The sequence below is a fragment of the Herpailurus yagouaroundi genome, unplaced genomic scaffold, assembly GCF_014898765.1.
Source record: "Herpailurus yagouaroundi ecotype Mexico unplaced genomic scaffold, PumYag 28, whole genome shotgun sequence".
Taxonomy (NCBI): domain Eukaryota; kingdom Metazoa; phylum Chordata; class Mammalia; order Carnivora; family Felidae; genus Herpailurus; species Herpailurus yagouaroundi.
This window is the reverse complement of record NW_024412376.1, coordinates 85,442,472-85,465,237: the sequence shown is the minus strand read 5'-3', so window position 1 is coordinate 85,465,237 and position 22,766 is coordinate 85,442,472. Positions and strand designations below refer to the sequence as shown.

General features: G+C 41.4%; 1 pseudogene; it reads right to left on the bottom strand.

The window, feature by feature from the left end:
• Window positions 1–10,155: 10,155 nt before the first annotated feature.
• Window positions 10,156–22,496, bottom strand: LOC121038242 (mitochondrial import receptor subunit TOM7 homolog; annotated as a pseudogene).
• Window positions 22,497–22,766: the final 270 nt, after the last annotated feature.

The window sequence follows — 22,766 nt, the reverse complement described above, 5'->3', positions numbered from 1 at the left end:
GCTTCAGAATCCAGAATTGTTCAGGTTTGGGGAAGGTAATAAGGAGCATATGCTGAAAATTATACACTGGTCCCAGTAGAGTCTGATATGCAATCAAGCATATGAATATCTCTAGAGCAAAACACAGAACTATTCACAATAAGTAGGATTTTTCAAGGCATTATAAATAGTTCTCATGTATGTTCACATCAGGTTTTAGTGTCAGAGAGCTCAGGTCAGGTCAGTTGTTGCCACCAAATGACTTTCTGAAAGACTTGGTTTTTAGACTTTTTTTTTTTTTAATTTGGAAATTCCACCTAAGGGATTATATCACCTACATGTACCTATGACTCGTAAATCTTTATTTCTGGGTCACAGCAGTATCTGGAGTTTTAGGTTTAGCTGTCCAAAAACCTGCTAGATCTCTCTACCTGGAGGTCTTACAGACATACCAAGCTCCACACATCTAAAACTGAATATCGTCCTTCTGTCAAAGGTCTCTGAAACAGATATCTGTGTGCAGGAAATTTACTGGGGAGACCTCTAGGGAACAGCACCTGGAAGCCGGGCGGAGGTGGGGGAGTGCAGGATAAGACACAAGGAGAAGTTGAAGTGTGATGCAGACACAACAGAGGCTTTAGCTGATCTTCAAAGAGCTCTGGGGTTAGAATGGCCCTTCAGAGTTGCCCTGAATTGAGAAAAAGGAGCTTAGCTTTTGTGTCCTTAAATCAACCAATCATTGAATGTGGGCTACCTTGGCAAGGGGATGTAACCTTAAGCAAAGTAGCTCCTTTGGGCCAGAGAGGACTCAGCTGGAAGCCTGCCATTAATTCTGGAGGCTGGGGGAATGATGGTTTCTGTCTTGAAGGCTGTGCACCATGGTATCCAATGCAAGTTCTCCTCCAGTTTCTGTGCCTGCCATCCACCTAAGCACCCAAGTTAGTAGCTTTTAGTCATCCTGGACTCATCTCCATCCCTTACCATTTCTACGTCCAATAACTCATCATGTTCTCCCAGTTTAGCCTCTAAAATATAATTTTTACATCTGCCTCATCTCCTCCATCTTTATGTTCAATGTCCTAATTCAGACTCACACTGTCTCTTTCTTGCCTGGTATTGCAATTGCCTGCTACCTGTCCTCCTTCCTTCATTCTTTTTCTCAACTACATCCATATTTTGTAGGTGCAACAAATGAACTATCTAAAACTCAAATCTGGACAGGGCATTCCACTCTAGAAATCTCCCAATGGTTCACCATTGCCTACAAGACATATCCCAAGTTCCTTAGCCTGTTATACAAGATTCTCTATGATCCAGTCCCTGTCTAGCTTTCCTCAGCCGCTATCCCAACACTCATTAAGCAGTACCCCCCTAACTGCAACTTGTTTTCCTCTTGCAGTCTCTGCTGCTTCTTGTCTCCATGCTTTTACTCATGTGGTCCTCTTGTCTAGATGCCCTCCACCCCGCCTCAACTCATCGTTTAATACTTGACTCATTTATCATTTGCTTTGGGTAGCTTGTCTAACTCCTCATCCCCAGTCTTTGTTGAGTGCACCTTTGTATATGTGTAATACATCTTCTGCTGCACTTAGCTTTGGGTAGCTTGTCTAACTCCTCATCCCCAGTCTTTGTTGAGTGCACCTTTGTACATGTGTAATACATCTTCTGCTGTACTTCTGCTGCACTTACACATGCTGTACATGTGTAAGCATCTTCTGCTTACACATGTGTAATACATCTTATGCTGTACCTTTGTACATGTGTAATACATCTTCTGCTGCACTGTCCTGTGCTAAGTGCAGCAGGACAGTGGTTTCATCTTTTCATCAACCAGGACAGTGGTTTCATATTTTCACCCCTCTTACCTCGCACAGAGCCAGGGACATAACAGGCTTTCACTAAAGCTTGATCGAAGAAGATGATAATAATTATAATAGCTAATGTTTACTAGGCACTATGGTAAGGGATTCATATACATTTTCTCATTTTATCCTTAAACAATTTTATGAGAAAAGTACCATTATTCTCATTTTCCTAATGAAGAAACTGAGGCTCTGAGGGCTTCAGCAACCTGTTCAAAGTCACACTGTTAGTAGGTGGTAGAACTGGGATTTGAATCCAAGTATGTTTCACCCTAGGATGTGAGTTCTCAACCACTGTGCAAATGGCTTCCAGGAGCCCAAGAACATCTTATTCACAGCCCTGAAGCTGCAAAGGCTCTTGCCTAGGTTATACCCAGTAACCAGAGACTTAGAAGTCAGTGTTTAATCCAAAGTTCAGAGCATGTGATTCTCCGACATTAAACTTCAATGGTCTCCTACTGAAATTGAATAAAATCCCAGATCTTAAAAATTGCTTATACGGACCTGAACAACAAGGCCCCTGCCTTTCTCCATCTTTGTGTCCTCCTGCTACTCTGTTCCCATCACACTGTGTGCCCTTCACAACTTGAACACCCAAGGGCTTTCTAGACTCAAGGCCTTAGTACATGCTTTGCCCCTGTCTGGTTAGCTCTTTTCTATATTCTTCCCTTCCACTTAGCTATAACCTACACATCTCATTTAAATGTTACTTCTTCATAAAAGGTTTTTGAAGTAGGTCCTCATTATTATCTGCCTCATGCCCTTGTTTCCTTCATAACATTTTTCATGATTAGCAAGTATTTTATTTTATTTGCTTATTTCTGTCTGCTCTTTCCCCTCAAATTATCAGCTTCATTAGAGTAGCAACAAACAGAGGTCTGTTTGTTGTAATTCCAGCACCTAAGACAGTGAATGGTTGAATAGGCACTAAATGTATATTAATTCACAGTTATATGCCTATAGAATGGCTGTTATTTTTTTTAAAAAACCCACATAGAGAAAAATAACAAGTGTTTATGAGGATGTGGAGAAATTGGAGCCCTTGTGTATGCTGGGTGGTAGGGAAGCAAAATGGTACAGCTGCCATTGAAAACAATATGACAGTTCCTCAAAAAATTAGAAATAGAATTACCATATGATCCAGCAATTCAACTTCTGGGTATATGTCCAAAAAAATTGAAAGCAGAGACTTAAAGAGATATTTGGACACCCATATTCATAGCATCATTATTTGGAATAGCCAAAAAGGAGAAGCAAACTAAGTGTCCATAGATGAATGGGTAAACAAAATGTGTGTGTGTGTACACACACACACACACACACACACATACATATATATATATACAATGGAATATTATTTGGCCTTAAAAAGGAAAGAATTCTGAAACATGCTGCAACACAGATGAATTTTGAGGACGTTATGCTAAGTAAAATAAAACTGTCAGAAAGACAGATACTGTGATTCCATTTATATGAGGTACCTAGTATAGTTATATTCAAAGAGACAGAAAGTAAGACAGTTGTTCCCAGCAGCTGTAATTGGGGGCAACAATAGGGAGTTATTATTTCATGGCCACAGAATTTCAGTTTTGCAAGATGAAAAGAGTTCTGTGAACAGATGGTGGTAATGGCTGCACAACAATGTGAAAGTACTTAATGTCACTGATCATTAGTACACTTAAAAAGAGTTAAGATGGTAAAATTTTGTTATGTGTATTTTACTACAATTGAAAGAAAGAAAGAAAGAAAGAAAGAAAGAAAGAAAAAGAAAGAAAGAAGTCAAGAAAGAAAGAGACAGAAGGCACAAAAGAAAGAAAGAAAGAAAGAAAAGAAAGAGAAAGGAAAGAAGGAAGAAAGGAAGGAAGAGAACAAAGAAAGAAAGAATTGTATATCTGTTTGGTAATACTCCTGATCTCCTGGCTCCCAGTCCAGTATTTATTTATTTATTTATTTTTATTTAGATGTGCTGGCTCCTGTCAGAGTATGTTCTATTAACTAAGCATTATAAAAGAGACAATCTCTTTTCCCAGATGAGAAAACTTTCTAGGATATATCATAAAGGGATAACACTTACTTTAGAATTAGAAGGAACTTTAGAGTTTACTAAAATCTGTATCTTCTTTATCAGTCAGTGAGGATAGAGTTAACAAAGGCAGGATGCCATTACTGCCTTGGTAAGGAGAGGGAGTAGTCACTGGAAACTTCATTATACCACACCTCATTCTACAAGTGAAGGCACTCAGACTCAAAGAATTAAATGACTTGCTTAAGGTCTCCCGGTGATAAATACGAGATTGTCATGGAATGTATGATCTAATAAAGCTTCTACTCAGGCATCAGTAAGGAAGGAGAACATTAGTTTAAATCCGGAAAATCTACCACAAACAGAACATCTAAACAATGTTTTGTTTTAAAAAGAGGGTGCTTTGCACAGCTCCCACAGAATTAGCATTCACCAGGAGCTTTGTGCTATGAACTTTGTAAGTCTGATTCATCATGTTACAAAGAAAAAAATTTTAAGATCATGAGTTTTCTTCCTGCTTTTGTCCTAATGATCATCATAGTTTATGGGACATTTGGACATTGAAGCAGAGTACTAAATTATAAATGTTTAGCTAAATAAAAGAAAAGCTGAGTCAAAGAAAATTATTAAAAAGATCCACAGACTTGCATCCTCAAACAAAGATTTTTCATAAGTAAAAGACTTTGAGACAATTTTACAGACTCCCAGAAGTTCACAAGATGGTACTTTGAAAAATTAAACACAAAGTACTGAAACTTCAGGGGAATAAAACAGGAATGGTGCTTTTTCCGCCCCCCTCAAGGATATAATGCAGAATAGGATAGCAACCAAGAGTCTAAGTTCAAAAATCAAAATTCTTGGGTTCATCACTTACTAGCTGTGCAACAATGGGCAAGTGACTTCACCTATCTTTCTGTTATAGTTTTCCCATTTGTGATATGGGAATAATTGTACCTTCTTCATCAGGTTGTTGTGAGAACTGTATAAAATAATATAGACAGGATTCTTATCACATTGCCTCTCTGGCACATACTAGGTGCTCAAAAAATGCTAAAGAGTAGTATTATGGCATAATTTGTTCTTTTTGCTACCAGAGGTGGTTATAAAACCATATTAAATGACTAAATCCTCCCAATTTTTTTAATGTTTATTTATTTTTGAGAGAGAGACAGAACACTAGTAGGGGAGGGACAGAGAGAGAAGGAGACACAGAATCAGAAGCAGGCTCCAGGCTCTGAGCTGTGAGCACAGAGCCCAACGCAAGGCTCAAACTCACGAACAGTGAGATCATGACCTGATTTGAAGTCTGATCCACAGCCTACTGAGCCACCCAGGTGCCCCTCTCCCAGTTGTTTTCAATTTACATTGATCTATTGATCTGTTGACACCACCCTGAAGTCCAAGTATTATGACAATGTACAATTACGAAGATGGGTCTTAGGTGAAAAACAGTGAATGGTAATGCTTAATTAGATAAAGGAGCAGGAGGAGGTGGGAAAGGGGAAAGGAAAAGAAGAAGAGGAGCGGTAGAAGGAGAGTAAAGGGCCCAAAGGTGGATCTTTTGAGGGGTGAGAAAGACAGGATGTATCAACCTGCCACCATGGTGGTCCCAGGATCCACAGCTAGCCACATGTTGGACCAAGACAAAAAAAAAAAAAAAAAATCAACAGAAACCAGTTTATAGCTTAATGCATATGGGATATTGCTATACCAAGGATGCCAACATTCATAAAAGGATTTCCTTGAAGAATCAGTTACCACCTTCTGTCTGCAATTTGCATGTGAAGCACACTTATGAGGGAGAGGCCTCCTCCTCTTAGTTTGCCTGCTTCACTTGGTGGACACAAGCGTCTGTGACCCTTAGGGTGAGGACTGCCGCCAGGCCTCTAGGGAATCCCTCCCTAATTCTCCTTTGAATGCCAGCTTCCAGGGATACCTCCCCATGTGCACAAGCAAGACACTGAAGGATCTGAAAATAGCACTTAGAATGGCCTTTATCCTCAAAGAATTTGCAGCCTCAAGGTGCATGTGGAATTGTTTGCAAATTATTATACATTTGGCAGATTTCTCCCTGGTCAAGTGTATCAACACAAACAGAAGAGTTAAAAAAACAAACCACTCCCATTATTCTTCTCAAAGATGAAAGTGTACTATTTACATCATTTATGGAAGTAACAGAAAAGCAAGATGAGGAAAACCAAGGCTTTGATGTGTGTGTCTCAGAATTAAAATTAAGTCGTCCTAGTTTGATGTGCCCATCATTAGCTACATTTAGAAAGAGCCTGCATTTTGCTAGCTGTAAAACTGGCTGTAAGCATTTCAGTTTCTTATTTTCAAAGCAGGTCACAGGTTTCCTAGGCCCCTTCTGCTTCCCTTTGGGGAGGTGGAAGGAATTTTTCCACTGCTCATGGTTTCCTTTCCTTTACTTGAGAAATAAACAAAGGCAAATCTTGCTCGTACCATCATGTTTCCAGCTTCCTAATTCCTTTGGCTGAGGTTTGAACCAATTCTCTAAGTTCTACTTCCTTCTTTTTCTCCCCTTTCTGTGCCACCAATGTTTCTTGTTCCGATGGTCTGTTATAATTATGAAAGTTTTGTCATCTTTTCTGGTAGATTTCTTGTGGTTCTTGTGTGGAAAGCACTCTGCATGTGAGATTAACTTATGTATGTAGTATGTTCCTTATGTGAAACAATTTAATAATTTCCCTTTGAAGAACACCATAGTCAGAAACAGAGACCTAAAAATCTGAGTTCTAGCATGTTGCAGGATAGGTGATCTAAGTGGGAATCTATAAATTGTCAGGACAATTTCTGTTTACTTGACAGATTTTTTTTTTAATAATCTAGAAATTTCCATCAAATTGGAAGATCTGATCATTAATTATTTTAAAAGAATACTACCTATAACAAGTATCTAATATTAGGTTCTATCTTGCTTTAAGTTATAGCTTATGCGATGTGTAGCTACTAGTAAAACAAAAGACAAGTGGTTTAGATTAAGTTCACCATTATTCTGTAAAAAAAGATAAAAATATATCCTGAAAAATGAGAAGGTCAAGGCTAGTCATGTTAGTCATTGACTGCAATGGGGAGGTAATAGAGATAGAGAAGTGCTACTATAATAAAAAGAGGTCATCTGAACCTCATGTTTTACAGGGGGAGGAGAAGAAATCATGTACTCATTAAGTGCTTGCTATGTGACCGCACACTGCTGAGTGCTTTTCATGTTTTTTTAAATGTTTATTTACTTATTTTTAGAGAGAGAGAGAGAGAGAGAAAGAGTGAGTGAACACAAGTAGGGGAGGGGCAGGGAGAGAGGGAGAGAGAGAATCCCCAGCAGGCTCCACATTTTCAGCATGGAGCCCAACAAGGGGCTCGATCTCATGACTGCAAGATCATGCCCTGAGCCAATACCAAGAGTCAGATGCTTAATAGACTGAGCCACCCAGGCGCCCCCCACATATGTTGTTTTATATAGTATTCTCAAAATGCTGTAAGACTGCCATTAACATGACCTGTTTATATAAGAAGAAATGGAGAGGTTAGATAATTTGCCCACGACCATGTGGCTAGGAAGTGGTGAAACTGGGATTCTTATTATTCAGATTCCTAAGTATATCTTTTTGTCACTAAACCATCAGAGATATAGATATATAAAATAATTTGGGGGGGGGGCACCTGGGTGGCTCAGTCGGGTAAGCATCCGACTTTGGCTCAGGTCATGATCTCATGGTTTGTGAGTTCGAGCCCTGGATCAGGCTCTGTGCTGACAGCTCAGAGCCTGGAGCCTGCTTCAGATTCTGTGTCTCCTCCTCTCTCTGCCCCTCCCATGCTCATGCTCTGTCTCTCAATAATAAATAAACGTTAAAAAAATTAAAATCATTTGGTTTTCCTTATATTAAAACTTGCTTTGCACACCTGCTAGAATGGTCAAAATCTGGAACACTGATGACACCAAATATAGGCAAGAATATGGAGCAACAAAAATTGATTTGTGGCTAATGGGGATGCAAAATAGCAATGTCACTTTGGAAGACAGCTGGAAGTTTCTTACACAACTAAACATGCTCTTACCACATGATCCAGCAGTCATGGTCCATGGTGTTCACTCAAAGGAGTTGAAAACTACGTCCACACAGAAACCTGCACACAGATGTTTATAGCCACTTTCTTCATAATTGCCAAAACTCAGAAGCAACCAAGATGTCCTTCAGTAGGTAAATGGATACATATACTCTGGTACATCCAGACAATGGAATATTATTCAGTGCCAATAAGACATGAGCTATCAATCCATGAAAAGACATGGAGAAAATGTAAGTGCATATTACTAAGGGAAAGAAGCCAATCTGAAAAGACTACTCCAGGTTCTGATACTAATTCCAATGTGAGGTGGGAGGTGCTCCCCACACCGACAGGCAATTCCCCAATACCAGCTGGGTGTCTTACAATTCAACTCAATTCTGACGCTATCTATCTAAAGAGAGCATTGGATGCCACAGGTTAAGGGTTCAGTCCTACAAGGCTGCCCTCCCCACCACACACCCACTTCAGATGCCAGTTGGAAGTCTAGGTTGTCCCCTGTGCTTTTGGCCAACTGGCTGGATTAGAAGTTCCAACACTACGTTTCTTGCGTTTGGTAATTTGCGAGAGCAACTAGCAGAACTTAGATAAACACTTTACTTACTAGATCACTGGTTTATTATAAAAGGATGTAACCTAGGAACATCTAGACAGAAAAGGTGCACAGGGCTATGTGTGGGTAAAGGGGGCTTCAAGCCTTCATGCCCTCAGAATTTGCCACTCTTCCAGCACCTTCACTTGTTCACCAATCTGGAAGCTCTCCAAACCCCATCCTTTTGGTTTTTATGAAGGCTTCGTTACTTATGCACAATTGACTAAATCATTGGCTGTTGGAGATTGAACTCCATTTCCAGATCCCCTTGCTCCCTCCTGCAGGAAGTGAGACTGAAAGTTCCAACTCTCTAATCACAGGACTGGTTCTCCTGGCAGGCAGCCCCCATCCTCAGGTGGGGGTCCAAAAGTCACCTCAGTAACCTGACAAGAGACACCTTTGTTGCTCTCATCACTTAGGAAATTCCAGAAACTGGAGCAGGACCAGATATATGTTTCTTATTATAAATCATATTACAGCTATATACTGTATCATTCCCACTGTATGACATTCTGGAAAAAGCAAAACTATGGGAACAGTAAAAATATCTTTGGTTACCAGGCATTCAGAGTGGAGAGGAATGAATAGGTGAAGCATAAAGGATTTTGAGGGCAGTGAAATTACTCTGTGCGATACCGTAGTGATGGATACATGTCATTGGACATTTGTCCAAACCTGTAGAATATACAACCCCAAGAGTGAACCCTAATGTAAACTGTGGACTTTGGATGATAATGATGTGTCATTGTAGCCTCATCAACTGTAACAAATGTGCCCTTCTGGTGGGGATGTTGATAACAGGAGGTTATGTATGTGTGGGGGTAGGGGGTACATGGGAAATCTCTGTACCTTCCCCTTAATTTTTCTAGGAACCTAAAACTGCTTTAAAGATTGTCTTAATAAAAAAATTTCTCTGTATTGGATAATGGGCAGCTCAATGTCAAAATAGATAGGTTTTATTACCTTGATGGACCACAGAACTCATTTTAAGACTCTATTATTAGTGTGCATACAAGTAGAAGAGAAATAACCTACTGCTTATTCTTCATTGAAGAATTCTAGCCCTGTGCTCGGGTGTTTATGAATGAATGAAATCTAAATAGTGTTTCTGTTTAGATTATTTTTCCCTGAGCTGAGTGCAAATATATTAGAAGAAATACTAAAATATTTATAGTTGTCATTATTTATGAAGTTTATTGGTCAACTGGGTAATGAAAATCTCATTGTAACTCACATTGATGCTCCCTTTTAGAACAGAGCCTTATTAAAGATATGGTTATGGAAGCTACTTCATGCCCATGGGAGCTGTGTGACCTTGGAAAAGTCATTTAACATCTCTGAACCTTAGTGTCTTCACTACTAAAACGGAGACAATTCCTGATTATCCTAAAGACAAGGAAGCTGGGTAGTTTTTTTTTTATTTTGTCTTTTCATTGTTAAAAATATTTGTTTTGATAAAGTCTATCATAAATAAGTCAGTAGAGGTTCCATTCTGTCACAGATGCTGCTGCAAAGATCCCTGTGCCATCCAAGCTGTGAACATCTGATTGATGGAGCATACACTTTCCATGTTGCTCCTATTCATTGTTTTCAAATCCAGATGATCAAATAGTCCTTTATCCCCAAAGTAGGCTCAAAACAATTGGTTCGGGCATTTCAGGATCTGTATTCCTCTTAAAGTCCAAGTAAATCACAAGAGGGAGGAAGCCCAGCAGATGGTGAACTCGGTGCCCTCGAAGATGCCATTGAAGAGCTATTGCGGTGTCTTTTTGGCCTCTTTGCTCAGCTTCACTCTTGAAATGGCCGGGATGGTGCAGGACGGCAATAGATGGTTTTTGATACCCTTCTGGGGGGATCTGTGCTATGAACGTCCCAACTCCTTAACATGTGATATGGTCCCATCCCACCGTCCAACCTATTCTGTCATGCGCCCTTTTCTGCATGTCCATGGACTCCAGTCAGACTACAGCTGTGTTCACTGACCACCAACCACGCCCATTTTCACTCCAGGCCCCTCCCACTGGAATCCCCTTCTGTCCACAGCCAGTCACTTCTCCAAGAATACTATGTGTTTTCAGGGCAGAGTGTGGGCCTTGCCCCACAGCCAGCACACAGCCTGGTATATAACACAAGCTCACCGAATATTTTTTGAGTCAAACAAAGTTGACAAAAAGAGAAACGTAGTGAATGGAGGAGAGGATGGCAATACCACCAGCTGATGCCAAAATGTGCTGCTTTTCCACCTGGGGACACCAGCCCCTTCCACACACAAGGGCATATTGCGTTAAATGTGTCACCTTATCACTTCTCCTTTTCAGAGCTACCCTTTCATGCTTTCTCCTAAACCAAAAGCTTAGGAGAAGTCAGGTGCACAAGTCCCCTACCCCTGTCTACCCCAGAGCCCCTTTGGAAACAGTCTTACTTGAGAAAAAAAGATAATTATGTGCAACATATGAGGGAAATGACAGAGAAGGGTAATTATTAGTGTGGGACAGAATTTAGTTTAAGAAAAGCTAGAGTAATATTACATCTTTTTGGATAGTTATTAAACCACAGAAGTATCTTGAAACCCTGACTATTCAGAACGAAGTGTCTAAGGAAATTCTTAAGACTGAGTTTGAGGAGGGGTGCCTGGGTGGCTCAGTGAGTTAAGTATCTGACTCTTGATTTCGGCTCAGGTCATGATCTCACATTTGTGAGTTCATGCCCTGGACCAGTCTCCACGCTGACAGCATGGAGCCTGCTTGGGATTTTCTCTCTCCCTCCCTCTCTCTGCCCCTTCCCCACTTGCACTCTCTCTCTCTCTCTCTCTCTCTCTCTCTCTCTCTCAAAGTAAATAAATAAGCTTAAAAAAAAAAAGAAGAAGAAGTTTGCAGAAATACCTGTGGAAGCAGAGCTGCCCCAAGAGTTCAGGCACGGGCCACCAAACCTGGGGGTCTAGAATGTGTGTCTAAACCCAAGTGTGCGTTAACTCAATAGTCGCTATGTGGTGGACACCATCATAGGCTGCTAGCTACTACATATGGAACCCATCATGGCGCTAAGGAAACGGTACCATCCCATCTCATCCTTCCTGCAACCCCAGTGAGGTAGGTATCACTATCTACACTTTACAAGTCACCAAATTGAACATCATGGAAGGTAGCTCAGTTGTATAATGCCCCACAAAATTCAGTGGCAGAGCAGGATTTGAACACTGTCTTTTCAGATTCCAAACTCATCTGCTTTACTTCACAAGGAAGACTTTGCAGTATAACTGAAGAAATTGTTCTCAAGAAATAGTCACAGGTCAGGATAATATATGACAAAGTGCTAATTTTAAGCACTGATAAGAGTTGTTGATTTCTGGTCTCTAAGGCAGTGGTTATGATTAAGTCACTCACATCTGAAAACAAATTAATGATGAGTAAATAGTTAAGTGTGTACTTTCAGCCAAATCCTATGCAAGTTGCCTTTAGATACATCAAGCAAACTTTTCTTACAGTTATCTGTGAAATAGGTATTATTATGAATACCTTCAATTTACAGAAAAGGAAAATGACGTTCAGATTTTTTTTTTTAATAATTTATTGTCTAGGGCTCCTGAGTGGCTCAGTCGGTTAAGTGTCTGACATCAGCTCAAGTCATGATCTCACCATTCATGAGTTTGGCCCCACACTGGGCTGGCTGCTGTCAGTGTGGAGGTCACTTTGGATCCTCTGTCTCCTCTCTCTCTGCCCCTCCCCCACTTGCTCTCTCTCTCTCTCTCTCTCTCTCTCTCAAAAATAATAAACATTTTTGTAAAAACTTTAAAAAACTTTTTAAAAATAATTTACTGTCAAGGGGCATCTGGGTGGCTCGGTAGGTTAAGCGTCTGATTTTGGCTCAGGTCGTGATCTCATGGTTGGTGAGTTCAAGCCCCACATCAGGCTCTGTGCTGACAGCTCAGAGCCTGGAGCCTGCTTCAGATTCTGTATCTCCCTCTGTCCTTTGCCCCTCCGCCACTCATTCTCTCTCTCTCTCTCAAAAATAAATAAACATTAATAACTTACTGTCAAGTTAGCTAACATAGAGTGTATATGGTGTAGTCTTGGCTTCAGGAGTAGATTCCCATGATTCATCACTTACATACAACACCAGTGCTCATCCCAACAAGTGCCCTCCTCAATACCCATCACTCATTTTCTCCATCCTCCCCAGCCTCCCACTCCCATCAACCCTCAGTTTGTTCTCTGTATTTAAGAGTCTCATTAATAATTTATTTGGGGGGGCGCCTGGGTGGCGCAGTCGGTTAAGCGTCCGACTTCAGCCAGGTCACGATCTCGCGGTCTGGGAGTTCGAGCCCCGCGTCAGGCTCTGGGCTGATGGCTCAGAGCCTGGAGCCTGTTTCCAATTCTGTGTCTCCCTCTCTCTCTGCCCCTCCCCCGTTCATGCTCTGTCTCTCTCTGTCCCAAAAATAAATAAACGTTGAAAAAAAAATTAAAAAAAAAATTTATTTGGGGCCATGTTGCCATGTTTTTCAAAATGTGGTTTGAAATGTGGCTAGAACTTTTGTGATAGGCTTTACCCACCAGGCTGCTACAATACTAGGATGTTAGTTGGAGCCATTGTATCCATCATTGCTCCTGTTGGGTGACAATGTACCAGAGAATGAAGCCAATATGGTGAAAAGCCTGGTGGACAGGGACAGAGAGACTGGCTCCTGGTGATGTGTTTGAGCCTCTGAATGCAGCTGTGCCTGAAGCTATGCCTGCTTTTGCATTTGTCCTGATTTGCTCAATTTGGTATGAACTAGGTTTCTGCCACTTTCAAGTGAAACCGTAACTAATGTAGCTATCACATATCAGGGGCCTACTCCGTAACAGGCCTTTCACATCTGTTAGAATACAAAGCTTTTGGGGCACCTGGGTGGCTCAGTTGGTTAAGCATCCAACTCTTTTTTTTAAATTTTTTTAATGTTTATTTTTTTTTTGAGACAGAGAGAGACACAGCATGATCAGGGAAGGGGCAGAGAGAGAGAGGGAGACACAGAATGTGAAGCAGGCTCCAGGCTCTGAGCTGTCAGCACAGAGCCCGACGCGGGGCTCGAACTCACGAACCGTGAGATCATGACCTGAGCCGAAGTTGGACGCCCAACCAACTGAGCCACCCAGGCGCCCCCAACTCTTGATTTCAGTCAGGTCATGATCTCATGGTTCGTGGGATTGAGTGCTGGAAGCCAAGCTACCCAGCCTGTGTGGCAAAGCCCGGGCTGTGGACGTATTGGTGACTGCAAGGCGGCCCGCCGACAGTGAAGCTTCTTGTACTCCTGCTTTTAGGTAATTCGGCCTTAAAACTACCTGGGTTATTGTCTGTTGGGGAATTGCCCTCGGCAGGCCCCTGAAAAGAACCATTAGGGAAGAAAATAAGGTTCCGCAAGAAATTGTGCGGCCTTACGTTTGGCCCTTGCCATCCCCATGGAGACTCCTCTACTTACAGGAAGGATAGCCTCATGCATTTGCCAGCAAAGGCGGCCAACGAAGGAGAGACATATGGATCCGAAAGCCCCACTCCGGTAACTAAGGAGTGTATCTATGGACACAGGTCACTCTGACCCCTAGGCCCACCTGGCCCCCAGGAGGCATTCCAGATGATGATTGAACCTAGTCGGTTAAAGCTACAGAATGGTTCATTGGTTCCTAGGTGCATTGTCTCTCTGAGAATGTATAAGGCGTGGGTTTCTAAGGCCCTCTTGGCCCCCTTCTTGGCACCTCGGACCCAGGCAAACCCTTTTGTTCTTTAAAACCACGAATGGTTCAGGGAAACAACTAAGAGGTCGTGTCCCTGTAACTGTTCCACTTGAGATGTTGAGAGATAAATGGCCTTTCGTGAAAACAGCAAAGCAAATACTTTATAAATTATAGATAAATGTAGATACATAATAAAAACAATAAAAGAAATTAATCAAGAAGCAAAGGGCAGGAGGGAACGTTATGACAAAACAATCAAGTTATTCCTTATTGGGTGATTATACAAAGGAACAATTTTAGAATTGGGTAATGTTAGAAAAACATAGATGACGTATGTTACAAGGAAATCACTAGCGAATATAATGCCACGTTTACTGCAATAAATCGGCCAGTTCAACACACTGCTGTTGTCTGTGTCCATTTTTATTTTTGTTTTGTTTTATTTTCACTTTTTCGCTGACGCCATTCATCCTTCGGGAACCCCTGGACCTGCTGGAGCTGGACTCCCGCAATCAAGCCCTGCGTTGGGCTGTGCCCTGACAGTGTGGCGCCTGCTTGGGATTCTCTCTCTCTCTCTCTCTCTCTCTCTCTCTCTCTCTCTCTACCCCTCCCCCACTCTCTTGTGTTCTCTGTCTCAAAATAAATAAACATTAAAAAAAAAAAAGAATGTGGGGCACCTGGGTGGCTCAGTCAGTTAAGCGTCCAACTTTGCCTCAGGTCATGATCTCATGGTTCATGAGTTCCAGCCATACGTCAGGATCTGTGCTGACAGCTCAGAGCCTGGAGCCTGCTTCAGATTCTGTGTCTCCCTCTCTCTCTGCACGCCCCCCTCAAAAAAAAATAATAAACATTAAAAAAATAAAGAATACAAACCTCATGATGCCAAGGAACCACTTCATTTTTATCCTTAACACTTACAACCATCCACCATACTACGTATTTTACCGATTTAACTGGTTTGGGTGTATCCCTATCCCCCATAGAAGGCAAGCCCCTTCTGAATGTCTCTGAAGGAGATGGAAGAGTTCTGGGCAGAGGAGACATCTGATCTGACCTGCTGCTTTGACAAGGTTACTTGGTGACGAGAAGAAAACGAAGGGGAGAGTGAAGAGAGGCAGAAGGGAAAGCAATTTGAAGGCTCTGGAAATATCCAGGCAGCAAAGTTGTCAGCTTGGACCAGGGTAGTAGTAATGGTGATGGGGGAAAGTGGCCTGATTCCGGATGTATCTAGAGGTGGAATCATCAAGATTTGGAGAGAAATTAGATAAGGAGATAAGAAAAAGGGAGGATTTAAGGTAATTGTGCAGGCATCTCTGTCTCCTCTGTAAATTGATTTAAGGGTAATCACATCTTCTTTGCCAGTCACTGATTTAGGAATAGGCACATGAATGAGAAATGACAAGACATCTCCTGGGAGCTTCTCCATAAAAGAACAACAGGAGAGAGTCACGCTCTTTTTCCTGTGGATGTAGTTGCTCCTGGATGTGATACCTGGAGCATCTGCACATCTTGATACCAGCCTGAAGATGAAGCTTGGAAATTGACAGAGTTGAGAGATGGAAAAAACCAGCATCCTCGGTGACATCAGTGAACCACTCAGTCAACCAAGCCTAGCGTTGAACTTCCTCACTATGAGGTATTATATTGCTATATTATTTAAGACAGCTTGAGGCAAGATTTCTGTTGCTTACAATCTAAAGAATCCTGATCCAGGATGCTCTTTTGTAGGTTTTACAGCTTATCCTTTTTAGAATGAGTTACCAAAGAATTTAGAAATGTTTCCAGTGCATCCAAACAATATATCCTACATTATAACACTCTTGGCTGAAGGAAAAAGAGCTGGTGGGAGGAAAAAGGCTGGAAAGGAAACCAATTCCACAGTTATAGTAGGAAACAAATTATATGTACATTGATTTATGACATGAAAGGAAACAATTCAGTTGAGGGATTGTGAGTGCAAAGCTATGGTGCCCTAGAGCAGCATTTTTCCAACTGCACTTTGTGAACTGCTGGTAGGTCACATAAACAATTTAGTGAATCTAGACTAGCATTTTAAAAAGTGGAGTAGAACAAGTAGGATAGATAGAGGAATAGAATAGAATAGAATAGAATAGAATAGAATAGATCTGAGTTGTTTCAGTTATATATTTGTATATGTGTCTACTGAGTCATCACATAAAATGTTTGCCTTATTGTGGGTCATGGCCAAAAAGATTTGAGAATACTGTCTGAGAATAAATTGAGACACTGACCAGCCCTCTACACACAAAACTCTAAACCACTAGTACAGACTGGTCAATTTGCTCTAATTACACAAATACATCTAACACCTTTTCTTATGAAAAAATATTTTCTCTCTTTTTTTTTTATCATTTGATAGAAAGAAGGCAGGGGACAGGGCAGAAGAAGAGGGAGAGAGAGAATCTTAACTAGGCTCCATGCTCAGTGTGGAGCCCGACACAGGGCTCGATCCCTCGACACTGGGATGGTGACCTGAGCCAAAACCAAGAATCGGAGGCTCAACTGACTGAGCCACCCCCAGACACCCCATCTAATGAAAAGTATTCTCATCATGTGACTATAACAAAATGTTCCTTCTCAAATAAATATGGTGCCCCAGTTGCATGGAATCAGTAGCATATCCAGGTTACCCAGCTGAGCCCCTGTGAGATCCCTGGATCTCAGACTGACCTGCTCTGTGGAGCTTGCTCTTGTGTTCTCTCCCCAGGGACTCTCTAAACATTTTTGGTTTCTGCCTGATTCTTGCTCCTTATGCCGACACTGGCGGAGGAGGCAAAAGAGATTTATTTCCATGGCATTGTTGTCAAAGGTACCCTCAAATTGGTGTAGATTCATATTAAAGCTGATTTTTTTTAATTCCAAAGGGATTGAAAGTTGCTCCCCAAATTTCAATTTCCATTGCAATTAGAGGTTAATTAGGAGCCTCATCATGGCACATATATTCCTGTCAAGGGGCTCCACTTCTTCCAAGAAATCTTATATATCATTCCAGTTCATGATATGAAATATTTGATAAGGTAAAGGGTCTGTGCTCTGTGCTGATGGACAAACACGCTGGCCTCCTGTCCTTCAGGAGACAATCCCAGGAGGAATTCTGTATGCTCCTCAGAGGTCCTTAAATCTCAGAAATTTCTGCCTGAAGCTAGACCTTGATAATACACGCTTCCATCAACTTTTTCTCCTTCCCTGGCCCACTCTCTCTTTTCCCTTCCTCCTGCTCTTTGGGATAACTTCCCAAATAGAACACTGCACCCAAATGCTTGGCAGGACTCTGCTTATAGGGGAACTAAAAGAAAATCTAAACTAAGCAGAATCTACGCGACTTAAGGGCAAACACATCTAAAGAAGTTATTTCACAAACCCAAACAAAGCCTTCATAATATGATATATTTATATAGAAATGTTTTTATAAGAATAGGGAGGGATTAAGTAATAGGGAGTAGTCCTTGAGAGTCATGCTCAGAAGAACAAAAGAAATTAAGGTGGAAACTTAGAAATCTGTGGCAAGAATCAGCAATCTTACAGAAAAGAGGCTGGTGGTCTCCGGACCCATTTCTTATCCACCTGGGAATTATAAGTCCATAAGGAGATGGATGGACAGCGGTTGAGAACAGTGGAAATGTACACATGGACAGCCTCACACCCAACCTCCTTTCCAGAAGGATCGCAGCACGTGCTAGCTAGCCTTTTCCACTAGATCTGATGTCTAGGCAAAACAAGGGAACTGAGAATGTGAAAGTCTATTCTGGGAAACAATCTTTCACAAATCTTCACAAATTATAAGAAATTCGAAAGGCAATTGAATTAATAAAACTCTAAAGTACAAAAATATATTTGAGGGTCAAAATGCAGCATCATTTTCCAAATACTCACAGAAATGCAATCTGCTCTACCAAGCCAATGCTTTAAAAAGTTCCTTAGGTAAGGGGCACTTGGTTGGCTCAGACAGTTGGGAGTCCAACTTCAGCCTGGATCATGATCTTGCAGTTCATGAGTTCGAGCCCCATGTTGGGCTCTGTGCTGACAGCTCAGAGCCTGGAGCCTGCTTCTGGATTCTGTGTCTCCCTCTCTCTGCCCCTCCCCTGCACTCCCACATCCTTGCTCTCTCTGTCTCTCTCAAAAATAAATAAACATCAAAAAAATTATATTAAAAAAGTTCTTTAGGTAAATTGGCTTGGTAAAAAGTTAAAAACAGCTTATAATGTGTGATGTTGATTATTTTTCATTAATGAATGCTTGAAATAGTATATTGTTGTGAACATTTTAAATATCCTCCTGTGCTTCCCTTTATGTTATTTGTAAAGCAAAGATATTTTTTAAGTGCCAAATCCTTGTTCAACCTTCTTCTAGAATATCACAAATGATGCTTTTAGTGATGTCTGGATTAATGGTATTCTCCTGCCCTGACAGGCACTGATGGTAAGACATACAAAGGCTGAGAACCTACAATTTTTTCTATATTTAACATTGGTCAGACCCTTATTAGTGTCAAACCAAGTTTTGGTTTCTAAATTTTGAGAGATCCATAGAGGAGTTGGAAAAGGTGCAAAGAGAAGCAACAGAAATTATTAAAACAATGGAAAAGAAAACCCGTGAGAAAAAATTAAAAACATTGAACTGGCTTCGCCTTGAAAATTACCAGCAAGGACTGATTTAATAACTTTCCTCAAGAACAGGACCATTTATTTGGAGGACGGTGCTAGCTGGCTTTTCTCCATCTCTATAGAGATGAAAACCAGACAAAATTGGATTAGAATGCAACAAGAGGGTTTCTCTGACCTAAGGCAGAACTCAGCTGCAAAGGTGATTAAGCTCTGTCATTATCATCACTGGAGCGTTTTGAAAATATGTTCAACAACCATTAGCTATGGGTAGTTTAGGCAACCCACTGGAGAAGGAAAAGCCTTTCAACTCTGTGTTTCCATGTATTTGAGCTCTCAGAAGCCAGGTTAAAAGGGTTAGTCAGAGCAGAGGGGAGACCGGATTTCCCACACTTGGGAACAGGATCATCAGAGCATATCATATTTCATTCTGAAACTAGAAAGATTTAACACTGAATGAATGATATCAGCCATATGCTGAAGTAATGCAACTCTAAGAGAGGATTTGCAAATATTACTAATGAAACTAGCATTTCCCAAGTTTCACAAAGGGATTAATGGAAACCATGTTGCAACAGATCTAAGAGAAACTGTGATTTAATTTTTTTTTCAACGTTTATTTATTTTTGGGACAAAGAGAGACAGAGCATGAACGGGGGAGGGGCAGAGAGAGAGGGAGACACAGAATCGGAAACAGGCTCCAGGCTCCGAGCCATCAGCCCAGAGCCTGACGCGGGGCTCGATCTCACTGACAGCGAGATCGTGACCTGGCTGAAGTCGGACGCTTAACCGACTGCGCCACCCAGGCGCCCCAAAACTGTGATTTAATAATATTCATTTCACATCTATTGAATACCTGCTATGTTTCCAGCAGCGTGCCAGGCACTGGAGATTGCAAGTCAAATACGACATGGTCACTGCCCCCTGGGAGTTTACAATCTGGTGAAGAGAGAGATATGGTAGAGGCTAATCCTGTATTAGGGAGCAGTGCAGCATGCTGTGGGAGCACCTGAGTGAGACCCCTACTCCAGGAGTGTTCTGGGAAGGCTTCCTGAGAAAGGGCCCTGAGGATGAACTTTGGTTGAACTTTGGTATAAAACTGGCACAGGGGGAATTTCTCACAGAGAAGCAAATGGATGTTAAAGGAGAAATAATAATAGAAGAATACCAAGAATGAGTATGTGCCAGGCACTGTATAAAGTGCTTCATCAGCATGATTCTATTTGATCATCTTGACCTCCCCCATTTATTCATTTACAGACATTTGAGTACCTCTTATGTTCCAGGAACTGTGGATACAAGGGTGAGGCGAAGAAACACAGATTCTGCCCTCCTAAAGCCTAGCCCAGTGCAGGATGCTATATAATAATCAATCATAGGAGGTATGATGGATGGAAAATAGAGAAAGTTGTTAATTACAATATTTGTAATTTCCTTCATTCTTTCAACCATCAAAGAGAATTCCTTTTTTGTCTTCTAATCTTCTCCCAACTCACTCCCTCTCCTGCCCCATGCCAACAAGAATCCTTTCTCCGTCAGCTGAGTTCCTGAGCTGTCGTGATGCCAGATGTAGTTAATGGGGAAAGAGAGACGAGATTTTAGAATTAAGGACAAGCAACTTGTGGAGAAAGGAAGGAAGGAAGGGAGGAAGGAAGGAAGGAAGGAAGGAAGGAAGGAAGGAAGGAAGAAAGAAAAAGAAAGAAAGAGGGGCACCCCGGGGGGCTCAGTCGGTTGAGTGTCTGCCTTTGGCCCAGGTCATGATCCTGTGCTTTGTGGGTTTGAGTCCTGCCTCAGGCTCTGTGCTGACAGGCTCAGAGCCTGGAGTCTGTTCTGTGTGTTTCTCTCTCTCTACCCCTTCCCCACTCTGTCTCTCTCTCTATCTCCCCAAAATAAATAAACATTAAAAAAATTATTTTAAGAAAGAAAGAAAGAAAGAAAGAAAGAAAGAAAGAAAGAAAGAAAAGAAGTAGATAGAAATAATTTAATCAAAAATTAAAATGTTTACACTATTGCTTTTTTTGGTCTTATTTCTTTTTTGTCTGTTTGTTTGTTTTTGCTCTTTTTTTAAAAATATAACTTATTGTCAAGTTAGCTAACATATAGCGCATACAGTGTGCTCTTGGTTTCTGAGGTAGATTCCCGTGATTCATCACTTGCATACAACACCCAGTGCTTATGCCAACAAGTGCCCTCTTCAATGCCCATCACCCATTTTTCCCTCTTCCCCCACCCCCCTCAAACCCTCAGTTTGTTTTCTGTATTTAAGAGTCTCTCATGATTTGCCTCCCTCTGTGTTTGAAACCATTTTTACCCCTTCCCTTCCTCCATGGTCTTCTGTGAAGTTTCTCAAGTTCCACATATGAGTGAAAAGAGATATCTGTCTTTCTCTGACTGACTTACTTCACTTAGCATAATACCCTCCAGTTCTATCCACGTTGCTGCAAATGGCAGGATTTCATTCTTTCTCATTGTCATTTAGTATTCCATTGTATATATAAACCACATCTTCTGTATCCATTCATCAGTGATGGACATGTGGGGTCTTTCCATAATTTGGCTATTGTAAACAATAGCTTTTATAAACATTGGGGTACATGTGCCCCTATAAATCAGCACTTCTGTAAACCATCAAAACCCTAGAGGAGAAAACAAGCAACAAACTCTTTGACCTCAGCCGCAGCAATTTCTTCCTCAACACGTCTCCGAAGGCAAGGGAAATAAAAGCAGAAATGAACTACTGGGACCTCATCAAGATAAAAAGCTTCTGGACTTCAAAGGAAACAATCAACACAACTAAAAGGTAACCGGCGGAATGGGAGAAGATTATTTGCAAATTACAAATAATCCAGTGAAGAAATGGGCAGAAGACATGAATATACACATTTCCAAAGAAGACATCCAGATGGCCAACTGACACAGGAAAAGATGCTCAACATCACTCATCATCAGGGAAATACAAATCAAAACCACACTGAGATACCGCCTAAAATTAACAACTCAGGAAACAACAGATGTTGGTGAGGATGTGGAGAAACAGGAACCCTCTTGCACTGTTGGTGGGAATGCAAACTGGTACAGCTGCTCTGGAAAACTGTGGAGTTCCTCAAAAAATTAAAAATAGAACTACCTTATGACCCAGCAATAATAGCACTACGAGGAATTTATCTAAACTATTGCTTTTTATATCTTTTATTGGCCACGTTATTATGTTTCAGAAACAGTTCAATGCAGCTTGCTAGCATTATCGCTTACAGTCCCCCCCCCCCCGAACACTGGGAGAGGTACTGACTTTCTCCCTACTTAACAAACATGGAAACTGAGGCATAAAGAAGTTAAGGTAACTTTCACTAGGTTACAGAGTTCATAAGTGGTGCAGCCAGAACTCAACACCAGTGCTGTGACCCCAGGGTGCACACCAGCAGCTGGAGGGAAGGTTCTTGGGGTTGTAATGCAAAGTGTGACTGAGGGCAAGAGGAAGGGCAGAAGTGAAGTTCTAAAGTGTAGTGTGAATCATTAACTGGATCCCCTTGATATTCTCTGGTTTCGGTAACAAATTCAATTGCTTTTAATTACTTACCTTGAGTTCATATCTCTGAGAGTGACCCTGTGGCTAGGACTGGGCCCCATGGGCCAGTTTTAATGTGGCATGTAGAGCACAGGACTGCAACCTGTGCTGTGCTAGGAAGGAAAAATACAGAGAACTCTAAGAGCGAAAGCTGAGGCCCATGATCTGGCTTATGGGGTCAAAGAAGCTCTTCTGAGGAAGTCAAGTTTGAGCCTGATTGGAAGGCTGAGTAATGGTTACCTGGGTGAACTCCAGGAAGAGGAAAGAGTACATGCAAAGGCACTGAGGCAAGGGTGGAGAAGGACATTGAGAAACTGAAAGAAGACATGGAA